This window comes from Ictidomys tridecemlineatus, chromosome 4 (assembly GCF_052094955.1).
Source record: "Ictidomys tridecemlineatus isolate mIctTri1 chromosome 4, mIctTri1.hap1, whole genome shotgun sequence".
NCBI classification, from domain to species: Eukaryota; Metazoa; Chordata; class Mammalia; order Rodentia; family Sciuridae; genus Ictidomys; species Ictidomys tridecemlineatus.
In genome coordinates, this window is record NC_135480.1 from 124,240,553 (window position 1) to 124,254,745 (window position 14,193).

Here is a 14,193-nt window from a genome sequence, read left to right on the forward strand (position 1 = left end):
CGGACCCACTCATCTCTTCCACCGCCATACAAATGACCACAATTCAAACCAAAAAACTGCCAAAAGGCCCTCAACTTCTTCCATATAGAAGAATATGTTTTCATACATATTCTTCATAACCTCTGGCTGGAGGTTTCCATGAGGGGCGCAGCCTAAGACATTGTCCACAATAAGCTCCCTTGCCCCTCATTTGCCTAATGTCAGGGTGGCCTGGACACCCTTCTTTGAACCAGGAGTAATCAAATAGGCCTGCCTTTAATACTGCTCAGCTTCTAAACTTTGAGGCCTGCTGTTGGTGGGGTACAGATTTTTTGTGTAAATTGGAGTCATGAGAAAACACAAGCACATAATGGCTAGCCTCTGCAGGGCTTTGAAAAACTCATTTGACCCAAAGGATCCCTATTCTCACTTGATGCAGGTCAGGGACCTTACAGAGGAAGGCAAGAGACTTCATCCACAATGACTGCTGTTTTGCCATATTGGCTTTGGATACACATATGGGATCTTTCCTGAGATCCATCAGGTGCTGACAATCTAAACCACAGCCTTACACAGGGCCAAGAGGCTGATTCAGACACATCCCTTTGCAAAGCAATTAAGCAAAGAGCCACAAGTGATGCCCATTTGTTTGCATTTGAAAACTGTTTTCTTCAGGCTTCACAAAGGTGTGTCCTGAGGCAAAGACCTTGCTGACATCCAGGGAAACAGAACAATAGGTAAGCAAAAGGCCCAAAGCAGGGTTTCTCCAATGAGACTTTAATGGGCCCACTGCTATCTGAGTTTTCTGAGATGCTCGCCATTCCTTTCAGCTATCTAGTACATGGCCATGTCACCAAGATTGGAGGTGTTACATATCTTGGACACAAAATCATGAGCCAATTCTGAAGAGTGGCAAGAATTCAGGAAGAAAACAGGAATTTAAAAAGATAGTAGGTTTTGCCCATGGATAAGGCAAGCCGCAGTCCATTCATAAATTGGGCAGGATGAATGCTGGAAGCTTTCTACTAGACAGGACACATCCATTGATGCATTCTCTTTTCTAATGTCTACAACCAGGGACACAGTGCGATACACAGACAAAGCAACACTCGCCTTGTCAAAAGACTTGCTAGAAACAGTGCACTCCAAACCCAACAAACCGCCTTTCCTAGCTCTTCTCAGAACATGAGACCAAACCACAAACTCACACCCACACCCACAAAGCCACCTCCTTCCCCCAAGGAGGTCTGTGACTACCCGAAGTGTCCTCTGACTGGTGGGCCATACTATGTTCCCCTGAAATGGCCTGTCTTGTCTCAGATCTGGCCTGTTTGGCCAATTCTGTGAAGTTGTCAGGAGCCAGGGGTGAGCCAGTACCTGCTTTCTCAGGAAAAACCCCCTTCAGAGCTTTCCTGGCAATTGGCCATCCTCACATCTGTAGGTACCAAGAAAGACTGACTCTCTCCTTGGTAAATCCGAACAAGTGAGCCCACTGCGACTGGCACTGGGATTGCCTCTGGGTGCCTGGCTTCCTGGATCCCAAGTTCAGAGAGTTCCATCACTGGAACTGTGGTGAGGTCAAGGAAGTGTGGTGAGGTCACATCCTCAGGAACTGAATGAGGTCACTGCCTTGTAAACCACTTTGTCCTAACTGTTGCTTTCAAGTGTCCCATGAGATGGAGGCTGCCCCTGCTTTCTTTGACACTTTCACAAGTTAGAATGGTATATCAACCATAGGCACCCAGGAAAAGCTCTTCACACAGGCCTGGTTTGATCCATCTTGTCTACATTAAGAAGAGAGAGGCTCATTCAGACACATCCCTTCATCCTGACCACGTTGTTTGCCACGGAAGATGATTTTTACTCTCTCAGGTCCTTCCTAGCTGCCTACATCTTCTCCAGGGATCATTTTTGCATGGACCTTTGAGGGTCGCAGCAGGTGGAGGATGCCCTACATTCCTGTATTGTAAGACCAACTCTGTCCCTGCTCTTCTGTAAAGTGAGATTGAGGAAACAGTGAATGCTTGGGGTTAAGAACATGTTCAATTTGGGTTAGAAATAATTCTGCTAAATGAAGAATGGTATTGGGAACCTGTGATATTTATAATAATATAGAGGTGAAATATATGTATGAAAACAGAAATCTAAGTAAGATTTGAAGGCCAGAAGGGCATTGGGCCCTTGATTTGGATACTTAGCTTTGAATTACATTCTGTACAGATTTCTCTGATAAATCAACATACAATGGCATAGGACCTTGTACCTTGGATGATTGAATGTAGAAGAGAAGATCAAGTCAAAAAGGGATAGTAGGTAGGATTAGAAAGATAGTCAGTAGGTTTAGGAAGAAGAGTGAGTATAATATATGGACCTAAAGTTGTTTAGCAATAGGGTGTCTGTTAGAGAGTGAATGTAAATGTCAGCACATGTGAAGAGTCAGTCACAATGATGAACTGGGGAAGATATGTAGGAAAGCAGATATGAATATAGACATTAGGAGATTAGGCAAAGTATAAAGTGAGTGATAGGATTAGACATTTTCAACAGGGTTGAGGTTGAATATATAATTTTAGGCAGAAACAAATGTGTAGTCACCAGTAGAATTGACATTTGAGAGCATTAGCCAACCTAGACAAGGATGGTTTTAGTAATCCATGCTCACTTTCCAATTAGGCTTAGGTACAATCATAAGTGTGACCTTTGCATTTTGTGTTCAGAATATCACTGTGATAAAATATATATGTAGATCAGGTGACATGAGTATTTCTTCCACTATTTTTGGGAGCAATACGTTGAAGACGTATAAATTATAATTCGGGGGTACAAATAGCTGTACCCTGGGTCTATGGGTATAGAGGTAATGCATGAATAGACCATACTGTGAATAAAAAATATAATTGGTTCCAATTTAAATAATGGATTGAATTGATATCTGAAAACATATAAGAAATCTTATATTGATACACGATCATTCATTCCAACCAGTTATACATCTAATGGTAATATTAGGGTGATGGTTTACCATGAGGGGTGTGTGAGTTTTGGTTCCAGAGTGATTATGGAAATCCAAAATAATGTGTTTGGAAAGAAGTCTCATGAAAAGACCAGTCAAGAAACATAAAGGAATACATGTGTTCTGAAGCAGGATTTGATTGAAAGTGAACCAAATGCCTAGAAATTTGTGAATTGAGGATGAAATATATATCCTATGATGTGCATCAACTGAAGAAATAGTAAATTACCAATGTTGAATAATAATAAATGTCAAAATACACATCATGTCCCATAGGAGTCTACTTGCATTGATGTTAAACAGGGTCAGTTACTGTAGAAATGTTAGGATTTCTATGCATCTTTCACTGAAGTTAGTTTTCAGTACTAGGAAACAAATATGTACTTCAGGTGGATGAATATTTCTGAGAATAATCTTGTGAAAAGTTGATTATAAATCCACATACATGAACATGAATTCAGGGAGTGTAAAATAAGACACACATGTTTTATATTTTGAAAAATCTGGAGAGTGTGTGTGTGTATATATACATATGCCTATTGAAATTCATCGTGAAATATATATCATCCCAAGATCCATAAATATTTATTTTACTGAACATGGATGTATGTATCATGTTGTTGAAGTAGGAAGCTCAACCATAGGTTGATTTTCAGTTCCAACAGCATTTAGGAGGAGTGATTTCTTCTCACAGTTTGTATCTGCAAATTCAGCCACCTCACAAGAATGTAGCTGGGAAACCAGGTAGGATTCTCTATGTGCATGTAAAAATACATGTGGTGAATAGGCTGCAGAGAAAGGGAAACAGGAATTCACATATTTGTTAAGTTTAAAAACACATGGAAAACTATTACATTAGACTAGATTCATAACATATACCCTTTATAATGCAAAAGGCCTGTCCAACTACACACCATGCCTCCTCTGAACTGCTTGTATTTCTATTCTGTTTGGGTTATTTCTTTCTATCATATTAGGATTTGTAGTCAGAGTCTAGTAGGGTATGGGTTAGTGTCAGGGATTCAGTATTTGAAATGGAAAATAGGAAAATGAATCCAATGTGTATGCAAATATGTGCTACACAAAAACTTCCCACTGTCATCCAGAAAAATGCCTTGACAATACCTTTGCCCCAAGTAAGACGCAATTCGAGGAGAAGAGTTAGAAAATCTTTGAATACATATGTGAAATGAAAAGTGCTAAGGAGTTCACAACTTTTTAGGTGGTAGAGGAGTTTCCATAAGTAAGGGAGAGGATAAACACTCCACAAACATGGAGCTCTGCTGGCCTAAAGACTTCTTGAGAAACTGCCTCAGAGGTTGGGCTCTTGAAATATATGTTGTTGTCAGGAGCATTAGCTTCCTTTGTAGTGAGACCATCAAAGCTGGGTCTGCATCTATGTGACCTGGAGGACATGGTTTCTGATTTTCCAATGAACATGAGGCAGAAGTGCTGAATTCTCTCTTTGTAGGTAAACTGTGGCCACTGGGGGCTAAGTATCTTCCCGTGGGAACTTGAAGCCATTTGGTCATCCTCCACTTTTCGTGGTGTTTCTTGCTGCTTCACTGGGAGTTTGATATTTGCTTCATGAAATACAAGGACTTCAACTGGGACACAGTGCTGGAGGGAGTTCTGTAACGTGTGGTGTGTCAGGGTCCTAGGAGAATGCACCAACCATGCTTCTATCTCACAGAGCTTGGCCCCTTGACCATAGCAACCTGATTCTGAACATTTTTCTGAAACCTCTCCATATAACAATATGCCTTTACATATAAGAGTCTGCTGGCTGCACCATGTCAGTCACAAGACATTTGGAAGCCCATGGCATATCCACATGGCCCCACCACAGATGTTTTATCACACAACTGCACACCACTGCTCTAGGCCCACTACTCAGCAGGCCCCACCTCACTGGCATCTCTGTTCTTCATCATTTTCATGAAAGCCGTCAATCAAGGCACCTGTCTGGTAAACTCATGATCAGCAACAGGACATCCTAAGGTTCTCCAGTGCCACCTGGTCATGGGAATTTCAAAGATTGCACGGTATTTATCTAGCCACTTTTAAAGGATAAAGTTGGAGGCACTGTGGGTTTCCATACATTCAGGAACCATTTAATCGTGAGAAAGATCATTTCAATGAAAGCTCTGGAGAACTCTCACAAACAAGGCTTCCCAAAGAGTGGCCAAAAAACGTCACATGAAACCAGGCCAACTGAGGTCTACAATGTGAGGTCCATGTGTGTTTTCACTCTCAACTATGGCTGCCAGGTCTTTAAGAATACAATCATGTGATATCCTGGCTGAGATTCCCAATGTTCTTTGGAAAGTCACCCTGGGCTTTGATCTCAGTTTCCAGGGGGTCTCTCATGCGTGGCCTCGGAAAATCCCAACTCAATTCATGGCAATACTTCTCTGAGGTCAGTTCCAGAACTCAGTCTCCAAGGGGAATCACACCAGAGTTCAAGCCCAGGCGGACCCACTCATCTCTTCCACCGCCATAAAAATGACCACAATTCAAACCAAAACACTGCCGCAAGGCCCTCAAATTCTTCCATATAGACAATCCTCATAACCTCTGGCTGGAGGTTTCCATGAGGGGCGCAGCCTAAGACAGTATCAACAATAAGCTCCCTTGCCACTCATTTGCCTAATGTCAGGGTGGCCTGGACACCCTTCTTTGAACCAGGAGTGATCAAATAGGCCTGCCTTTAATACTGCTCAGCTTCTAATCTTTGAGGCCTGCTGTTGGTGGGGTACAGATTTTTTGTGTAAATTGGAGTCATGAGAAAACACAAGCACATAATGGCTAGCCTCTGCAGGGCTTTGAAAAACTCATTTGACCCAAAGGATCCCTATTCTCACTTGATGCAGGTCAGGGACCTTACAGAGGAAGGCAAGAGACTTCATCCACAATGACTTCTGTTTTGCCATATTGGCTTTGGATGCACATATGGGATCTTTCCTGAGATCCATCAGGTGCTGACAATCTAAACCACAGCCTTACACAGGGCCAAGAGGCTGATTCAGACACATCCCTTTGCAAAGCAATTAAGCAAAGAGCCACAAGTGATGCCCATTCGTTTGCATTTGAAAACTGTTTTCTTCAGGCTTCACAAAGGTGTGTCCTGAGGCAAAGACCTTGCTGACATTCAGAGAAACAGAACAATAGGTAAGCAAAAGGCCCAAAGCAGGGTTTCTCCACTGAGACTTTAATGGGCCCACTGATATCTAGGTTTTCTGAGATGCTCGCCATTCCTTTCAGCTATCTAGTACATGGCCATGTCACCAAGCTTGGAGGTGGTACATATCTTGGACACAAAACCATGAGCCTATTCTGAAGAGTGGCAAGAATTCAGGAAGAAAACAGGAATTTAGGAAGATAGTAGGTTTTGCCCATGGATAAGGCAAGCCGCAGTCCATTCATAAATTGGGCAGGATGAATGCTGGAAGCTTTCTACTAGACAGGACACATCCATTGATGCATTCTCTTTTCTAATGTCTACAACCACGGACACAGTGCGATACACAGAAAAAGCAACACTCGCCTTGTCAAAAGACTTGCTAGAAACAGTGCACTCCAAACCAAACAAACCACCTTTCCTAGCTCTTCTCAGAACATGAGACCAAACCACAAACTCACACCCACACCCACAAAGCCACCTCCTTCCCCCAAGGAGGTCTGTGACTACCCACAGTGTCCTCTGACTGGTGGGCCATACTAGGTTCCCCCGAAATGACATGTCTTGTCTCAGATCTGGCCTCTTTGGCCAATTCTGTGAAGTTGTCAGGAGCCATTGGTGAGCCACTACCTGCTTTCTCAGGAAAGACCCCCTTCAGAGCTTTCCTGGCAATTGGCCATCCTCACATCTGTAGGTACCAAGAAAGACTGACTCTGTCCTTGGTAAATCCAAACAAGTGAGCCCACTGGGACTGGCACTGGGATTGCCTATGATTGCCTGACTTCCTGGATCCCAAGTTCAGATAGTTCCACACTGGAACTGTGGTGAGGTCAAGGAAGTGTGGTGAGGTCACTTCCTTCAGGAACTGAATGAGGTCACTGCCTTGGAAACCACTTTGTCCTAACTGTTGCTTTCAAGTGTCCCATGAGATGGATGCTGCCCCTGCTTCCTGTGACACTTTCACATGTTAGAATGGTATATCAAACATAGGCACCCAGGAAAAGCTCTCCACACAGGCCTGGTTTGATCCATCTTGTCTACATTAAGAAGAGAGAGGATCATTCAGACACATCCCTTTATCCTGACCAGGTTGTTTGCCACGGTAGATGACTTTTACTCTCTCAGGTCCTTCCTAGCTGCCTACATCTTCTCCAGGGATCATTTCTGCATGGACCTTTGAGGTTCTCAGCAGGTGGAAGATCCCCTACATTCCTGTATTGTAAGACCAACTCTGTCCCTGCTCTCCTGTAAAGTGAGATTGAGGAAACAGTGAATGCTTGGGGTTAAGAACATGTTCAATTTGGGTTAGAAATCATTCTGTTGGATGAAGAATAGTATTGGGAACCTGTGATATTTATAATAATATAGAGGAGAAATATATGTATGAAAACAGAAATCTAAGTAAGATTTGAAGGCCAGAAGCGCATTGGGTCCTTGATTGGGATACTTAGCTTTGAATTACATTCTGTAGAGATGTCTCTGATAAATCAACATACAATGGCATAGGACCTTGTACCTTGGATGATTGAAGGTAGAAGAGAAGATCAAGTCAAAAAGGGATAGTAGGTAGGATTAGAAAGATAGTCAGTAGGTTTAGGAAGAAGAGTGAGTATAATATTTGGACCAAAAGTTCTTTAGCAATAGGGTGTCTGTTAGAGAGTGAATGTAAATGTCAGCAGATGTGAAGAGTCAGTCACAATGATGAACTGGGGAAGATATGTAGGAAAGCAGATATGAATATAGACATTAGGAAATTAGGCAAAGTATAAAGTGAGTGATAGGATTAGACATTTTCAACAGGGTTGAGATTGAATATATAATCTTAGGCAGAAACAAATGTGTAGTCACCAATAGAATTGACATTTGAGAGCATTAGCCAACCTAGACAAGGATGGTTTTTGTAATCCATGCTCACTTTCCTATTAGGCTTAGGTACAATCATAAGTGTGACCTTTGCATTTTGTGTTCAGAATATCACTGTGATAAAATATATATGTAGATCAGGTGACATGAGTATTTCTTCCACTATTTTTGGGAGCAATACATTGAAGACGTATAAATTAGAATTCGGGGGTACAAATAGGTGTACCCTGGGTCTATGAGTATAGAGATAATGCATGAATAGACCATACTGTGAATAAAGAATATAACTGGTTCCAATTTAAATAATGGATTGAATTGATATCTGAAAACATATAAGAAATCTTATATTGATACAGGATGATTCATTCCAACCAGTTATACATCTAATGGTAATATTAGGGTGATGGTTTACCATGAGGGGTGTGTGAGTTTTGGTTCCAAAGTGATTATGGAAATCCAAAATAATGTGTTTGGAAAGAAGTCTCATGAAAAGACCAGTCAAGAAACATGGAGGAATACATGTGTTCTGAAGCAGGATTTGATTGAAAGTGAACCAAATGCCTAGAAATTTGTGAACTTGAGGATGAAATATATATCCTATGATGTGCATCAACTGAAGAAAGAGTAATGTACCAGTGTTGAATAAAAATAAATGTCAAAATACACATCATGTCCCATAGGAGTCTACTTGCATTGATGTTAAACAGGGTCAGTTACTGTAGAAATGTTAGGATTTCTATGCACCATTCACTGAAGTTAGTTTTCAGTACTAGGAAACAAATATGTATTTAAGGTGGATGAATATTTCTGAGAATAATCTTGTGAAAAGTTGATTATAAATCCACATACATGAACATGAATTCAGGGAGTGTAAAATAAGACACACATATTTTATATTTTGAAAAATCTGTAGAGTGTGTGTGTGTGTATATACATATATATATATATATATATATATATATATATATATGTGTGTGTGTGTGTGTGTGTGTGTGTATAGATACCCAGTGAAATTCATCATTAAATATATATCATCCCAAGATCCAGAAATATTTATTTTACTGAACATGGATGTATGTATCATGTTGTTGAAATAGGAAGCTCACCCATAGGTTAGTTTTCAGTTCCAACAGCATTTAGGAGTGATTTCTTATCACAGTTTGTATCTGCCAAGTCAGCCACCTCCCATGAATGTAGCTGGTAAACCAGGTAGGATTCTCTATGTGAATGTAAAAATACATGTGCTGAATAGGCTGCAGAGAAAGGGAGACAGGAATTCACACATTTGTTAAGTTCAAAAACACATGGAGAACTATTAAATTGGACTAGATTCATAACATCTACAATTTATAATGCAAAAGACCTGTCCAACTACACACCATGCTTCCTCTGAACTCCTTGTATTTCTATTCTGTTTGGGTTATTTTTTTTATCATATTAGCATTTGTATTCAGAGTATAATTGGGGATTGGTTAGTGTCAGGGATTCAGTATTTGGAATGGAAAATAGGAAAATGAATCCAATGTGTATGCAAATATGTGCTACACAAAATCTTCCTACTGTCATCCAGAAAATGACTTGACAAAACCCTTGCCCCAAGTGAGACACAATTCGAGGACAAGAGGTAGAAAATCTTTGAATACATATGTGGAATGAAAAATGCTCAGGAGTTCACAACTTTGGAGGTGGTAGAGGAGTTTCCATAAGTAAGGGAGAGGATAAACACTCCACAAACATGGAGCTCTGCTGGCCTAAAGACTTTTTGAGAAACTGCCTCTGAGGTTGGGCTCTTGAAATATATGTTGTTGTCAGGAGCATTAGCTTCCTTTGTAGTTAGACCATCAAAGCTGGGTCTGCATCTATGTGACCTGGAGGACATGGTTTCTGATTTTCCAATGAACATGAGGCAGAAGTGCTGAATTCTCTCTTTGTAGGTAAACTGTGGCAACTGGGGGCTAAGTATCTCCCGTGGGAACTGTGAAGCCATTTGGTCATCCTCCACTTTTCATGGTGTTTCTAGCTGCCTCACTGGGAGTTTAGTATTTGCTTCACGAAATACAAGGACTTCAACTGGGACACAGTGCTGGAGGGAGTTCCGTCACTTGTGGTGTGTCAGGGTCCTAGGAGAAAGCACCAAGCAAGCTTCTATCTCACAGAGCTTGGCCCCTTGACCATAGCAACCTGATTCTGAACATTGTTCAGAAACCTCTCCATATAACAAGATGCCTTTACATATAAGGGTCTGCTGGCTGCAACATGTCAGTCACAAGACATTTGGAAGCCCATGGCAGATCCACATGGCCCCACCCCAGATGTTTTATCATACTCCTGCACAACACTGCTCTAGGCCCACTACTCAGCAGGCCCCACCTCACTGGCATCTCTGTTCTTCATCATTTTCATGAAAGCCATCAATCAAGGCACCTGTCTGGTAAACTCATGATCAGGAACAGGACATCCTAAGATTCTCCAGTGCCACCTGGTCATGGTAATTTCAAAGATTGCACGGTATTTATCTAGCCATTTTTAAAGGATGAAGTTGGAGGAACTGTGGGTTTCCATTCATTCAGGAACCATTTAATGGTGAGAAAGATCATTTCAATGAAAGCTCAGGAGAACTCTCACAAACAAGGCTTCCCAAAGAGTGGCCAAAAAACGTCACATGAAACCAGGCCCACTGAGGTCTACAATGTGAGGTCCATGTGTTTTGACTCTCAACTATGGCTGCCAGGTCTTTAAGAATAAAATCATGTGATATCCAGGCTGAGATTCCCAGTGTTCTGTGGAAAGTCACCCTGTTTTTCCATCTCAGTTTCCAGGGGGGACTCTCATGCGTGGCCTCGGAAAATCCCATCTCAATTCATTGCAATACTTCTCTGAGGTCAGTTCCAGAACTCAGTCTCAAAGTAAATCACACCAGAGTTCAAGCCCAGGCAGACCCAGTCATCTCTTCCACCGCCATACAAATGACCACAATTCAAACCAAAACACTGCCACAAGGCCCTCAACTTCTTCCATATAGACAATCCTCATAACCTCTGGCTGGAGGTTTCCATGAGGGGCGCAGCCTAAGACAGTGTCCACAATAAACTCCCTTTCCCCTCATTTGCCTAATGTCAGCGTGGCCTGGACACCCTTCTTTGAACCAGGAGTGATCAAATAGCCCTGCCTTTAATACTGCTCAGCTTCTAAATTTTGAGGCTTGCTGATGGTGGTGTGCAGATTTTTTGTGTAAATTGGAGTCATGAGAAAACACAAGCACATAATGGCTAGCCTCTGCAGGGCTTTGAAAACTCATTTGACCCAAAGAATCCCTATTCTCACTTGATGCAGGTCAGGAACCTTACAGAGAAAGGCAAGAGACTTCATCCACAATGACTGCTGTTTTGCCATATTGGCTTTGGATGCACATATGGGATCTTTCCTGAGATTCATCAGGTGCATACAATCTAAGCAACAGCCTCACACAGGGCCAAGATTCTATTTCAGACACATCCCTTTGCAAAGCAATTAAGCAAAGAGCCACAAGTGATGCCCATTCGTTTGCATTTGAAAACTGTTTTCTTCAGGCTTCACAAAGGTGTGTCCTGAGGCAAAGACCTTGCAGACATCCAGGGAAACAGAACAATAGGTAAGCAAAAGGCCCAAAGCAGGGTTTCTCCACTGAGACTTTAATGGGCCCACTGATATCTGAGTTTTCTGAGATGCTCGCCATTCCTTTCAGCTATCTAGTACATGGCCATGTCACCAAGCTTAGAGGTGGTACATATCTTGGACACAAAACCATGAGCCTATTATGAAGAGTGGCCAGAATTCAGGAAGAAAGCAGGAATTTAGGAAGATAGTAGGTTTTGCCCATGGATAAGGCAAGCTGCAGTCCATTCATAAATTGGGCAGGATGAATGCTGGAAGCTTTCTAATTGACAGGACACATCCACTGATGAATTCTCTTTTCTAATATCTACAACCAGGGACACAGTGCGATACAGAGACATAGCAACACTCGCCTTGTGAAAAGACTTGCTAGAAACAGTCCACTCCAAACCAAACAAATCGCCTTTCCTAGCTCTTCTCAGAACATGAGACCAAACCACAAATTCACAACCACACCCACAAAGCCACCTCCTTCCCCCAAGGAGGTCTGTGACTACCCGCAGTGTCCTCTGACTGGTGGGCCATACTAGGTTCCCCCGAAATGGCCTGTCTTGTCTCAGATCTGGCTTACTTGGCCATCTGTGATTTTGTCAGGAGCCAGGGGTGAGCCACTACCTGCTTTCTCAGGAAAGACCCCCTTCAGAGCTTTCCTGGCAAGTGGCCATCCTCACATCTGTAGGTACCAAGAAAGACTGACTCTGTCCTTGGTAAATCCAAACAAGTGAGCCCACTGGGACTGGCACTGGGACTGCCTCTGGGTGACTAGCTTCCTGGATCCCAAGTTCAGAGAGTTCCATCACCAAGGAAGTGTGGTGAGGTCACTTCTTCAGGAACTGAATGAGGTCACTGCCTTGGAATCCACTTTGTCCTAACTGTTGTTTCCAAGGGTCCCATGAGATGGAGGCTGCCCCTGCTTCCTGTGACACTTTCACAAGTTAGAATGGTATATCAACCCTAGGCACCAAGGAAAAGTTCTCCACACAGGCCTGGTTTGGTCCATCTTGTCTACATTAAGAAGACAGAGGCTCATTCACACACATCCCTTCATCCTGACCAGGTTGTTTGCCACGGAAGATGACTTGTCCTCTCTCAGGACCTTCCGAGCTTCCAACATCTTTTCCAGGGATCATTTCTGCATGGACCTTGAAGGTTCTCAGAAGGTGGAAGATCCCCTACATTCCTGTATTGTAAGACCAACTCTGTCCCTGCTCTTCTGTAAAGTGAGATTGAGGAAACAGTGAATGCTTGGGGTTAAGAACATGTTCAATTTGGGTTGGAAATCATTCTGCTGGATGAAGAAGGGTATTGGGAACCTGTGATATTTATAATAATATAGAGGTGAAATATATGTATGAAAACAGAAATCTAAGTAAGATTTGAAGGCCAGAAGGGCATTGGGCTTTTGATTGGGATACTTAGCTTTGAATTACATTCTGTACAGATGTCTCTGATAAATCAACATACAATGGCATAGGACCTTGTACCTTGGATGATTGAATGTAGAAGAGAAGATCAAGTCAAAAAGGGATAGTAGGTAGGATTATAAAGATAGTCAGTAGGTTTAGGAAGAAGAGTGAGTATAATATTTGGACCAAAAGTTCTTTAGCAATAGGGTGTCTGTTAGAGAGTGAATGTAAATGTCAGCACATGTGAAGAGTCAGTCACAATGATGAACTGGCGAAGATATGTAGGAAAGCAGATATGAATATAGACATTAGGAAATTAGGCAAAGTATAAAGTGAGTGATAGGATTAGACATTTTCAACAGGGTTGAGGTTGAATATATAATCTTAGGCAGAAACAAATGTGTAGTCACCCATAGAATTGACATTTGAGAGCATTAGACAACCTAGACAAGGATGGCTTTAGTAATCCATGCTCACTTTCCAATTAGGCTTAGGTACAATCATAAGTGTGACCTTTGCATTTTGTATTCAGAATATCACTGGGATAAAATATATATGTAGATCAGGTGACATGAGTATTTCTTCCACTATTTTTGGGAGCAATACGTTGAAGATGTATAAATTAGAATTCGGGGGTACAAATAGGTGTACCCTGGGTCTATGAGTATAGAGATAATGCATGAATAGACCATACTGTGAATAAAGAATATAACTGGTTCCAATTTAAATAATGGATTGAATTGATATCTGAAAACATATAAGAAATCTTATATTGATACACGATCATTCATTCCAACCAGTTATACATCTAATGGTAATATTAGGGTGATGGTTTACCATGAGGGATGTGTGAGTTTTGGTTCCAAAGTGATTATGAAAATCCAAAATAATGTGTTTGGAAAGAAGTCTCATGAAAAGACCAGTCAAGAAACATGGAGGAATACATGTGTTCTGAAGCAGGATTTGATTGAAATTGAACCAAATGCCTAGAAATTTGTGAACTTGAGGAAGAAATATATATCCTATGATGTGCATCAACTGAAGAAAGAGAAATCTACCAGTGTTGAATAAAAATAAATGTCAAAATACACATCATG